Source organism: Cherax quadricarinatus, chromosome 82 (genome assembly GCF_038502225.1).
Source record: "Cherax quadricarinatus isolate ZL_2023a chromosome 82, ASM3850222v1, whole genome shotgun sequence".
NCBI lineage: Eukaryota > Metazoa > Arthropoda > Malacostraca > Decapoda > Parastacidae > Cherax > Cherax quadricarinatus.
Window position 1 is genome coordinate 6,481,928 of NC_091373.1, and position 13,689 is coordinate 6,495,616.

A 13,689-nucleotide genomic window follows, 5' to 3' on the forward strand; every position below is an offset into this window, starting at 1 on the left:
TATAACAGGAAGGGCACTGCAATGGATCAGAGAATACCTGACAGGGAGGCAACAACGAGTCATGGTACGTAATGATGTATCACAGTGGGCACCTGTGACGAGCGGGGTCCCACAGGGGTCGGTCCTAGGACCAGTGCTATTTTTGGTATATGTGAACGACATGACGGAAGGGTTAGACTCAGAAGTGTCCCTGTTTGCAGATGATGTGAAGTTAATGAGGAGAATTAAATCTGATGAGGACCAGGCAGGACTTCAAAGAGACCTGGACAGACTGGACACCTGGTCCAGCAAATAGCTTCTCGAATTTAATCCTGCCAAATGCAAAGTCATGAAGATAGGGGAAGGGCACAGAAGACCACAGACAGAGTATAGGCTAGGTGGCCAAAGACTGCAAACCTCACTCAAGGAGAAAGATCTTGGGGTGAGTATAACACCGAGCATGTCTCCGGAAGCACACATCAATCAGATAACTGCTGCAGCATATGGGCGCCTGGCAAACCTGAGAACAGCATTCCGATACCTTAGTAAGGAGTCATTCAAGACACTGTACACCGTGTATGTCAGGCCCATACTGGAGTATGCAGCACCTGTTTGGAACCCGCACTTGATAAAGCACGTCAAGAAACTAGAGAAAGTACAAAGGTTTGCAACAAGGTTAGTTCCAGAGCTAAGGGGAATGTCCTATGAAGAAAGATTAAGGGAAATCGGCCTGACGACACTGGAGGACAGGAGGGTCAGGGGAGACATGATAACGACATATAAAATACTGCGTGGAATAGACAAGGTGGACAAGGACAGGATGTTCCAGGGAGGGGACACACAAACAAGAGGCCACAATTGGAAGTTTAAGACACAAATGAGTCAGAGAGATAGTAGGAAGTATTTCTTCAGTCATAGAGTTGTAAGGCAGTGGAATAGCCTAGAAAATGACGTAGTGGAGGCAGGAACCATACACAGTTTTAAGACGAGGTTTGATAAAGCTCATGGAGCGGGGAGAGAGAGGGCCTAGTAGCAACCGGTGAAGAGGCGGGGCCAGGAGCTAGGACTCGACCCCTGCAACCACAAATAGGTGAGTACAAATAGGCGAGTACACACACGCACACACGCGCGCACACACGCACACACACGCACACACACGCACACACACACACGCACACACACGCACACACACGCACACACACGCACACACACGCACACACACGCACACACACGCACACGCACGCACACGCACACACACGCACACACACGCACACACACGCACACACACGCACACACAGGCGCACACACAGGCGCACACACACGCACACACACGCACACACACGCACACACACGCACACACACGCACACACACGCACACACACGCACACACACGCACACACACACACGCACACACACGCACACGCACACACGCACACACGCACACACACTGGTGTACACGGGCACTGGTGTACACGGGCACTGGTGTACACGGGTACTGGTGTACACGGGCACTGGTGTACACGGGCACTGGTGTACACGGGTACTGGTGTACACGGGCACTGGTGTACACGGGCACCGGGTACTGGTGTACACGGGTACTGGTGTACACGGGCACTGGTGTACACGGGCACTGGTGTACACGGGCACTGGTGTACACGGGCACCGGGTACTGGTGTACACGGGCACCGGGTACTGGTGTACACGGGCACTGGTGTACACGGGCACTGATGTACACGGGCACTGGTGTACACGGGCACTGGTGTACACGGGTACTGGTGTACACGGGTACTGGTGCACACGGGCACTGGTGTACACGGGCACTGGTGTACACGGGCACTGGTGTACACGGGTACTGGTGTACACGGGCACTGGTGTACACGGGCACTGGTGTACACGGGCACTGGTGTACACGGGCACTGGTGTACACGGGCACTGGTGTACACGGGCACTGGTGTACACGGGCACTGGTGTACACGGGTACTGGTGTACACGGGAACTGGTGTACACGGGCACTGGTGTACACGGGCACTGGTGTACACGGGCACTGGTGTACACGGGTACTGGTGTACACGGGTAATGGTGTACACGGGTACTGGTGTACACGGGCACCGGGTACTGGTGTACACGGGCACTGGTGTACACGGGCACCGGGTACTGGTGTACACGGGCACCGGGTACTGGTGTACATGGATACACTAGGGTATTCGCTACTCTATGTATGTAACGTGTCGGATAATTTCATTTGTTGCTTAGTCAGCGAGTGTAGACCGTAATGGTGACTCCCACGGTCCAGTCTACTCACCAGACAACGTGACTTGGGAGTTTCTCAGAGAGAGAGAGAGAGAGAGAGAGAGAGAGAGAGAGAGAGAGAGAGAGGTAGTGTATCGTCCTTAATACTGTCACGGCAGTTTGTAGTAAAGTTAGATCAGTGGCTGGGAGCTTACAAAGCCGAGTTTAGTATAATGGAGGTAGGTGAGCAGCAGGCTGTGTCTTCCGGTCTACATATATTCCCCTGCAACTCTAATGCAGTCAAGTAATTATGTAAATTCTCTCTCAGCACTTACACAGGAACACATTTAATGTACGTGAAAATGTACATGCACAAGGGAGTTGTACAAAGCACACACACACAGTCTACCTGGAGTTTACCTGGAGCGCATTCCGGGGGTCCGCCCCCGCGGCCCGGTCCACGACCAAACCTCCTGGTGGATCAGGACCTGATCCACCGGTGTATGGTAAACTAGTTTATTATACAAAGGCGTATTATTAATAACCTGGATTCTACCTGTCAAGGTTGTTGAAGCTGTTATCTTAAGAGCTTCATGGTATCTGATTCTCATTACTTGCTCTAAATAACCTCAGACCTAAAGTAGCATGCTTGTGCATGTATGTAGCATGCTTGTGCATGTAGCATGCTTGTGTATGAAGGTAGCATGGAAATAAATGGTATAAAATACCGACACAATGGAAATATAAACCCAGACATTCCTTGAATGTCTGTGAACAACACCGTAATTCACACAACCATTTAATAAACTACAGAAACTCAAGACTTATCGCCACAGAAGACAACACTCAACACCAAAGAATCCTGGAATCATCACTTATCTCTATATCCGACAACTTCAACCAGAACAAAGGCTTCTATAACATAGCTGAACCACTTGCCAAGAAACTTCATCACTATCCCACATAAGAACATAGGAATGGAAGAACACTGCAGAAGGTCTGCTCACAAACTTATCCAATCTCCCTTCCAAGTTACCCAAGATTTTAGACTCTATAACTCCACTCGGTACATCATCAGATGCAGCATTCTCCACCTGACCTCAACATTCTGAACTTGACTATAAATACTTGCGTACCTTCCACCGCAGGTAGATCTGTTTGTGATTTGAAAACGCCATCTGTGTGGGCGAAACGTTGTCAATAAAGGATCACACTATACTGCATATGTGTTTATATTCCCATGAAGGTAGCATGCTTGTGTACTATCCTCACTTCCCTGTTCATCCCACAAGGGTCTTACTTAAGCTCTCATTATTAACCTTGCCTCAGTGTGTTGATATCTACTTAAGTGACACGAACACCACCACACACTAACCACACACGACTCACGAAATCCTCACATTTCAAAGAAACCACGCAACGAGTGGGATTTGTACCCATGAGTCCTGAAAATGAGAGGCCAGGTCGTTAACACCTTTAGCAAATCCAAGCAGACCTGTTACATTCATGTATAGAAACTACCGTAGGGGTTATACAGCGTGTGTTGAATGGGTGGTAATCCTTGGATCAAGAGCCCTTCACCGTTATCAAGACCGTAACTCGACTGGTAGGGCACTCAGCTCACACACTGAAGTCCATGGTTCGATCCCCGGTAAAGATGGAAACATTAGGACGTGTTTTCTTATGACACCTGCTGTCCATGTTCAACTAGCAGTAAAATAGGTACCTGGGTGTTAGTCGACTGGTTTGGGTCGCATCCTGGGGACATTAACCTAATTTACCCACAGTGCTCTGCATAACAAGGAGCTTTCCATATAGCATGTCATTGGTGTCAGCTATGGTCTGTATAAGTTGTATCATGTACTTGTGGAAGTGAAGATAATTATTATGAAGGGAGTTAGAGCGTGGGAGCGATGTTTACAGTAATCCGGATTCAGGGATTCGTGACGAACGCCGTGGCGAACTACAGAAGATAAACAGGTCGAAACGTGCAGTCGTTAGAAGCACTGGCGAGAATGATGCTCGAAATGTCAAGAAAGATAAACGGTTTCTTCTCCGGTTAACGGTGGTAAATTAGGTCCTATTGTAGAGCATGATTTAACCTTGGGATGTTGGAGGATGTACACCTGGAGGATGCATGCCTGGAGGATGCATGCCTGGAGGATGCATACCTGGAGGATGCATACCTGGAGGATGTACACCTGGAGGATGCATACCTGGAAGATGTATACCTGGAGGATGCATACCTGGAGGATGCATACCTGGAAGATGCATACCTGGAAGATGTATACCTGGAGGATGTACACCTGGAGGATGCATACCTGGAGGATGCACACCTGGAGGATGTACACCTGGAGGATGCATACCTGGAGGGAGTATACTTGGAGGGAGTATACCTGGAGGATGCATACCTGGAGTATACCTGGAGGATGCATACCTGGAGGATGCATACCTGGAGGGTGTCCCGGGTGTCCAGGATCATTTTGAAGTACGCAGCGCCAGTATGGAACCCATATATGGTACAAGAGGTCATAGCTAGAAGGTAAACTTATGGACGAATCACAGGGATGTTAAGAATTACCACTTTAGCCTCAGAGTGGTCAGGAAGGGAAACCACTTAGACAACGAAGTGGTAAGTTCAGGTACAGGTACGCATAAATAGAATTATCTTAGTGTAAATTACCTAGGGTAACCCAAAAAGGGGGGAGGGGGCAGAATCCATACATCGCTTTAAGAATAGGTACGACAGGTCTCACGCAGCCGGGAGTGTGTGTGAACCCAAGCAGCAGCCAGTAGAGGTGTTGGCCCAGGAGCCGAGACTCATCCCCTGCAACCACAATTAGGCAGGTACAGCCCCCTCACTCTGACGCCCATCAAACGCTTGTAGAGGAAGGGTCTTCCTCCCTTCTTTCCCCCCTGTCCTTCCCCCTCCCCGTTCCCCCTCCCTCTCGCCAGTTCGGCGTCAACTCACTGACTGACACAACTAATCAGACTACAAATCACATTTCCAAATTCGCGACAGGATCGATGACGTCAGCGAACACCTCCCCCCCCTCATCCGCGTGTCCTGATTGGTGGAGCTCAGAGTTAACGCAATATTGGAACGCAAGTGATGCTATACCAGCCTTACCTGCCAGGAGTCACCACAAGCTCTTGTAAAAAACCACCATGTTAATATATTGTTGATGTGTTGATAGTGAAGCAGTCTGGCAGTGATGATAGTGAGGCAGTCTGGCAGTGATGATAGTGAGGCAGTCTGGCAGTGATGATAGTGAGGCAGTCTGGCAGTGATGATAGTGAGGCAGTCTGGCAGTGATGATAGTGAGGCAGTCTAGTAGTAATGATAGTGAGGCAGTCTGGCAGTGATGACAGTGAGGCAGTCTAGTAGTAATGATAGTGAGGCAGTCTAGTAGTAATGATAGTGAGGCAGTCTAGTAATGATAGTGAGGCAGTCTAGTAATGATAGTGAGGCAGTCTAGTAGTAATGATAGTGAGGCAGTCTAGTAGTAATGATAGTGAGGCAGTCTAGTAGTAATGATAGTGAGGCAGTCTAGCAGTAATGATAGTGAGGCAGTCTAGTAGTAATGATAGTGAGGCAGTCTAGTAGTAATGATAGTGAGGCAGTCTAGTAGTGATAGTGAGGCAGTCTAGTAGTAATGATAGTGAGGCAGTCTAGTAGTAATGATAGTGAAGCAGTCTGGCAGTGATGATAGTGAGGCAGTCTAGTAATGATAGTGAGGCAGTCTAGTAGTAATGATAGTGAGGCAGTCTAGCAGTAATGATAGTGAGGCAGTCTAGCAGTGATGATAGTGAGGCAGTCTAGCAGTGATGATAGTGAGGCAGTCTAGTAGTGATGATAGTGAGGCAGTCTAGTAGTGATGATAGTGAGGCAGTCTAGTAGTAATGATAGTGAGGCAGTCTAGTAGTAATGATAGTGAGGCAGTCTAGTAGTAATGATAGTGAGGCAGTCTAGTAGTAATGATAGTGAGGCAGTCTAGTAATGATAGTGAGGCAGTCTAGTAATGATAGTGAGGCAGTCTAGTAATGATAGTGAGGCAGTCTAGTAATGATAGTGAGGCAGTCTAGTAATGATAGTGAGGCAGTCTAGTAATGATAGTGAGGCAGTCTAGTAATGATGGTGAGGCAGTCTAGTAGTAATGATAGTGAGGCAGTCTAGCAGTAATGATAGTGAGGCAGTCTAGTAGTAATGATAGTGAGGCAGTCTAGTAGTGATAGTGAGGCAGTCTAGTAGTAATGATAGTGAGGCAGTCTAGTAGTAATGATAGTGAGGCAGTCTAGTAGTAATGATAGTGAGGCAGTCTAGTAGTAATGATAGTGAGGCAGTCTAGTAGTAATGATAGTGAGGCAGTCTAGTAGTGATGATAGTGAGGCAGTCTAGCAGTAATGATAGTGAGGCAGTCTAGCAGTGATGATAGTGAGGCAGTCTAGTAGTGATGATAGTGAGGCAGTCTAGTAATGATAGTGAGGCAGTCTAGCAGTATTGATAGTGAGGCAGTCTAGCAGTAATGATAGTGAGGCAGTCTAGCAGTAATGATAGTGAGGCAGTCTAGCAGTGATGATAGTGAGGCAGTCTAGTAGTGATAGTGAGGCAGTCTAGTAATGATAGTGAGGCAGTCTAGCAGTAATGATAGTGAGGCAGTCTAGCAGTGATGATAGTGAGGCAGTCTAGTAGTGATGATAGTGAGGCAGTCTAGTAATGATAGTGAGGCAGTCTAGCAGTGATGATAGTGAGGCAGTCTAGCAGTAATGATAGTGAGGCAGTCTAGTAGTAATGATAGTGAGGCAGTCTAGCAGTGATGATAGTGAGGCAGTCTAGCAGTAATGATAGTGAGGCAGTCTAGTAGTAATGATAGTGAGGCAGTCTAGCAGTGATGATAGTGAGGCAGTCTAGTAATGATAGTGAGACAGTCTAGCAGTAATGATAGTGAGGCAGTCTAGCAGTGATGATAGTGAGGCAGTCTAGCAGTGATGATAGTGAGGCAGTCTAGCAGTGATGATAGTGAGGCAGTCTAGCAGTAATGATAGTGAGGCAGTCTAGCAGTAATGATAGTGAGGCAGTCTAGCAGTAATGATAGTGAGGCAGTCTAGTAGTAATGATAGTGAGGCAGTCTAGCAGTAATGATAGTGAGGCAGTCTAGCAGTAATGATAGTGAGGCAGTCTAGCAGTAATGATAGTGAGGCAGTCTAGCAGTAATGATAGTGAGGCAGTCTAGTAGTAATGATAGTGAGGCAGTCTAGTAGTGATGATAGTGAGGCAGTCTAGCAGTGATGACAGTGAGGCAGTCTAGTAATGATAGTGAGGCAGTCTAGTAATGATAGTGAGGCAGTCTAGTAGTAATGATAGTGAGGCAGTCTAGTAGTAATGATAGTGAGGCAGTCTAGTAGTAATGATAGTGAGGCAGTCTAGTAGTAATGATAGTGAAGCAGTCTAGTAGTAATGATAGTGAGGCAGTCTAGTAGTGATGACAGTGAGGCAGTCTAGTAGTGATAGTGAGGCAGTCTAGTAATGATAGTGAGGCAGTCTAGTAGTAATGATAGTGAGGCAGTCTAGTAGTAATGATAGTGAGGCAATCTAGTAATGATAGTGAGGCAGTCTAGTAGTAATGATAGTGAGGCAATCTAGTAGTAATGATAGTGAGGCAATCTAGTAGTAATGATAGTGAGGCAGTCTAGTAGTAATGATAGTGAGGCAGTCTAGTAATGATAGTGAGGCAGTCTGGTAATGATAGTGAGGCAGTCTAGTAATGATAGTGAGGCAGTCTAGTAGTAATGATAGTGAGGCAGTCTAGTAGTAATGATAGTGAGGCAGTCTAGTAGTAATGATAGTGAGGCAGTCTAGTAGTAATGATAGTGAGGCAGTCTAGTAGTAATGATAGTGAGGCAGTCTAGTAGTAATGATAGTGAGGCAGTCTAGTAGTAATGATAGTGAGGCAGTCTAGTAGTAATGATAGTGAGGCAGTCTAGTAGTAATGATAGTGAGGCAGTCTAGTAGTAATGATAGTGAGGCAGTCTAGTAGTAATGATAGTGAGGCAGTCTAGTAGTAATGATAGTGAGGCAGTCTAGTAGTAATGATAGTGAGGCAGTCTAGTAGTAATGATAGTGAGGCAGTCTAGTAATGATAGTGAGGCAGTCTAGTAATAATGACAGTGAGGAAGTCTAGTAGTGACAGTGAGGCAGTCTAGTAGTAATGATAGTGAGGCAGTCTAGTAGTAATGATAGTGAGGCAGTCTAGTAATGATAGTGAGGCAGTCTAGTAATAATGACAGTGAGGAAGTCTAGTAGTGACAGTGAGGCAGTCTAGTAGTAATGATAGTGAGGCAGTCTAGTAGTAATGATAGTGAGGCAGTCTAGTAGTAATGATAGTGAGGCAATCTAGTAGTGATAGTGAGGCAGTCTAGTAATGATAGCGAGGCAGTCTAGTAATGATAGCGAGGCAGTCTAGTAATAATGACAGTGAGGAAGTCTAGTAGTGACAGTGAGGAAGTCTAGTAGTAATGATAGTGAGGCAGTCTAGTAGTAATGATAGTGAGGCAGTCTAGTAGTAATGATAGTGAGGCAGTCTAGTAGTAATGATAGTGAGGCAATCTAGTAATGATAGTGAGGCAGTCTAGTAATAATGACAGTGAGGAAGTCTAGTAGTGACAGTGAGGAAGTCTAGTAGTAATGATAGTGAGGCAGTCTAGTAATGATAGTGAGGCAGTCTAGTAATGATAGTGAGGCAGTCTAGTAATAATGACAGTGAGGAAGTCTAGTAGTGACAGTGAGGCAGTCTAGTAGTAATGATAGTGAGGCAGTCTAGTAGTAATGATAGTGAGGCAGTCTAGTAGTAATGATAGTGAGGCAGTCTAGCAGTGATGACAGTGAGGCAGTCTAGCAGTGATGACAGTGAGGCAGTCTAGCAGTGATGAGAGTGAGGCAGTCTAGCAGTGATGAGAGTGAGGCAGTCTAGCAGTGATGATAGTGAGGCAGTCTAGCAGTGATGATAGTGAGGCAGTCTAGCAGTGATGACAGTGAGGCAGTCTAGCAGTGATGACAGTGAGGCAGTCTAGCAGTGATGAGTGAGGCAGTCTAGCAGTGATGACTGAGGCAGTCTAGCAGTGATGACAGTGAGGCAGTCTAGCAGTGACGACAGTGAGGCAGTCTAGCAGTGACGACAGTGAAGCAGTCTAGCAGTGATGATAGTGAAACAGCCTAGCGGTGATGACAGAGAGGCAGTCTAGCAGTGATGATAGTGAGGCAGAGTAGCAGTGATGACAGTGAGGCAGTCTAGCAGTGATGACAGTGAGGCAGTCTAGCAGTGATGACAGTGAGGCAGTCAAGCAGTGATGACAGTGAGGCAGTCTAGCAGTGATGACAGTGAGGCAGTCTAGCAGTGATGACAGTGAGGCAGTCTAGCAGTGATGACAATGAGGCAGTCTAGCAGTGATGACAGTGAGGCAGTCTAGCAGTGATGACAGTGAGGCAGTCAAGCAGTGATGACAGTGAGGCAGTCAAGCAGTGATGACAGTGAGGCAGTCAAGCAGTGATGACAGTGAGGCAGTCAAGCAGTGATGACAGTGAGGCAGTCAAGCAGTGATGACAGTGAGGCAGTCAAGCAGTGATGACAGTGAGGCAGTCTAGCGGTGATGACAGTGATGACAGTGAGGCAGTCTAGCAGTGATGACAGTGATGACAGTGAGGCAGTCTAGCAGTGATGACAGTGAGCCAGTCTAGCAGTGATGACAGTGAGGCAGTCTAGCAGTGATGACAGTGAGGCAGTCAAGCAGTGATGACAGTGAGGCAGTCAAGCAGTGATGACAGTGAGGCAGTCAAGCAGTGATGACAGTGAGGCAGTCAAGCAGTGATGACAGTGAGGCAGTCAAGCAGTGATGACAGTGAGGCAGTCTAGCAGTGATGACAGTGAGGCAGTCTAGCAGTGATGACAGTGAGGCAGTCTAGCAGTGATGACAGTGAGGCAGTCTAGCAGTGATGACAGTGAGGCAGTCTAGCAGTGATGACAGTGAAGCAGTCTAGCAGTGATGACAGTGAAGCAGTCTAGCAGTGATGACAGTGAAGCAGTCCAGCAGTGATGAGAGTGAGGCAGTCTAGCAGTGATGACAGTGAGGCAGTCTAGCAGTGATGACTGTGAGGCAGTCTAGCAGTGATGGCAGTGAGGCAGTCTAGCAGTGATGACAGTGAGGCAGTCTAGCAGTGATGACAGTGAAGCAGTCTAGCAGTGATGACAGTGAAGCAGTCTAGCAGTGATGACAGTGAAGCAGTCCAGCAGTGATGAGAGTGAAGCAGTCTAGCAGTGATGACAGTGAGGCAGTCTAGCAGTGATGACAGTGAGGCAGTCTAGCAGTGATGACAGTGAGGCAGTCTAGCAGTGATGACAGTGAGGCAGTCTAGCAGTGATGACAGTGAGGCAGTCTAGCAGTGATGACAGTGAGGCAGTCTAGCAGTGATGACAGTGAGGCAGTCTAGCAGTGATGACAGTTAGGCAGTCTAGCAGTGATGACAGTGAAGCAGTCCAGCAGTGATGACAGTGAAGCAGTCTAGCAGTGGTGACAGAGAGGCAGTCCAGCAGTGATGACAGTGAGGCAGTCTAGCAGTGATGACAGTGAAGCAGTCTAGCAGTGCTTGGTATCACAGGTACTTACAACTCTGAAATAGTGATCACTACATAGGGCAGCTGCGGGCTAAATGGTACCAAGTGACGTTGGCTCACAACAGACAGGCAGGGTTGAATCCTGGGGTAGGTAGAGAAGTGGGTACGTCAACACACACATACCCTAGTTCTCCTAGCAGAAAATAGGTACCCGGGTGCTAGTTTGATGTGGATCACATCCTGGGGACCAGAACCATAGTAGTAATAGTGATGTAAATAGTAACAATAGTAATAGCAATAATAGTAATAGTAATAGCAATAATAGTAATAGTAATAGCAATTGTAATATATGTTTACAGAGCACTGTGTTGATTATTCATCACTCTTTGCAACAAAAATATATGCAACAAAAACATGTGCAACAAGAAAAATAGATAAAATTAACAAATAAAATTGCCAACATTGCTAAAATGCCCAACACAATTATCACACCAAATTAAAATAACCAAGACAAGCTAATAATATCATTAAAAATTCTCCGAGGTCCCATCAGGCATCTCGGTAATTATAAAAATCGTGACGAAGGTAGTAAAGCCTATGCTGGACTGATCACCTTAATACTGTCTTCCAGGGTGAGGGACTGACCACCTCAATACTGTCTTCCAGGGTGAGGGACTGACCACCTCAATGCCATCTTCCAGGGTGAGGGACTGACCACGCCAACACTGTCTTCCAGGGTGAGGGACTGACCACCTCAATGCCATCTTCCAGGGTGAGGGACTGACCACGCCAACACTGCCTTCCAGGGTGAGGGACTGACCACCTCAGTACTGTCTTCCAGGGTGAGGGACTGACCACCTCAATACTGTCTTCCAGGATGAGGGACTGACAACCTCAATACTGTCTTCCAGGGTGAGGGACTGACCACCTCAATACTGCCTTCCAGGGTGAGGGACTGACCACCTCAATACTGTCTTCCAGGGTGAGGGACTGACCACCTCAATACTGTCTTCCAGGGTGAGGGACTGACCACCTCAATACTGTCTTCCAGGGTGAGGGACTGACCACCTCAATACTGTCTTCCAGGGTGAGGGACTGACCACCTCAATACTGTCTTCCAGGGTGAGGGACTGACCACCTCAATACTGTCTTCCAGGGTGAGGGACTGACCACCTCAATACTGTCTTCCAGGGTGAGGGACTGACCACCTCAATACTGTCTTCCAGGGTGAGGGACTGACCACCTCAATACTGTCTTCCAGGGTGAGGGACTGACCACCTCAATACTGTCTTCCAGGGTGAGGGACTGACCACCTCAATACTGTCTTCCAGGGTGAGGGACTGACCACCTCAATACTGTCTTCCAGGGTGAGGGACTGACCACCTCAATACTGTCTTCCAGGGTGAGGGACTGACCACCTCAATACTGTCTTCCAGGGTGAGGGACTGACCACCTCAATACTGTCTTCCAGGGTGAGGGACTGACCACCTCAATACTGTCTTCCAGGGTGAGGGACTGACCACCTCAATACTGTCTTCCAGGGTGAGGGACTGACCACCTCAGTACTGTCTTCCAGGGTGAGGGACTGACCACCTCAATACTGTCTTCCAGGGTGAGGGACTGACCACCTCAATACTGCCTTCCAGGGTGAGGGACTGACCACCTCAATACTGCCTTCCAGGGTGAGGGACTGACCACCTCAATACTGCCTTCCAGGGTGAGGGACTGACCACCTCAATACTTTCTTCCAGGGTGAGGGACTGACCACCTCAATACTGTCTTCCAGGGTGAGGGACTGACCACCTCAATACTGCCTTCCAGGGTGAGGGACTGACCACCTCAATACTGCCTTCCAGGGTGAGGGACTGACCACCTCAATACTGCCTTCCAGGGTGAGGGACTGACCACCTCAATACTGCCTTCCAGGGTGAGGGACTGACCACCTCAATACTGTCTTCCAGGGTGAGGGACTGACCACCTCAATACTGTCTTCCAGGGTGAGGGACTGACCACCTCAATACTGTCTTCCAGGGTGAGGGACTGACCACCTCAATACTGTCTTCCAGGGTGAGGGACTGACCACCTCAATACTGTCTTCCAGGGTGAGGGACTGACCACCTCAATACTGTCTTCCAGGGTGAGGGACTGACCACCTCAATACTGTCTTCCAGGGTGAGGGACTGACCACCTCAATACTGTCTTCCAGGGTGAGGGACTGACCACCTCAATACTGTCTTCCAGGGTGAGGGACTGACCACCTCAATACTGTCTTCCAGGGTGAGGGACTGACCACCTCAATACTGTCTTCCAGGGTGAGGGACTGACCACCTCAATACTGTCTTCCAGGGTGAGGGACTGACCACCTCAATACTGTCTTCCAGGGTGAGGGACTGACCACCTCAATACTGTCTTCCAGGGTGAGGGACTGACCACCTCAATACTGTCTTCCAGGGTGAGGGACTGACCACCTCAATACCAGGTCTTTCAGGGTAAGAAACGATTACATCGTCTTTATACCTCTATTGCGTCTGCTGACACTGTATTTGACTGAAGAAGCCTACTGTGTAGGCGAAACGTTCTGAAATAAAGATACCCATACGTCTTACTTATCAGCTCATATTTTGGCCAGTCATGATGTCCACGAGTGGACAAGATACTGAAGTAATTAGTCAAATGTCCCGTGGCTTGTTTGACAACGCACTCGCTTCACACACTGATTGTTGTATGGGTGGAAATATTAAGTATTTTCCTTGCACTTACTGTCTGTGTTCACCTAGCAATAAAAAAGGTACCTGGGTGTTAGTTGACTGGTGTGGGTCGCATCCTGGGGACAAAATTGACCTAATTTGTCCAAAATTCTCTGCATAACAGG

The 13,689-nt window shown here is 47.8% G+C and overlaps 1 protein-coding gene across 1 annotated transcript in view; it reads right to left on the reverse strand.

The window, feature by feature from the left end:
• LOC128702860 (uncharacterized) overlaps positions 1-13,689 on the reverse strand; it is a 40,336-nt gene that overhangs the window by 22,718 nt on the left and 3,929 nt on the right. Inside the window, exon 2 of the mRNA XM_053797299.2 lies at positions 10,870-11,057. The gene's annotated coding sequence lies outside the window, so the exon portion shown is untranslated. The remainder of the gene's footprint in view (positions 1-10,869; positions 11,058-13,689) is intronic.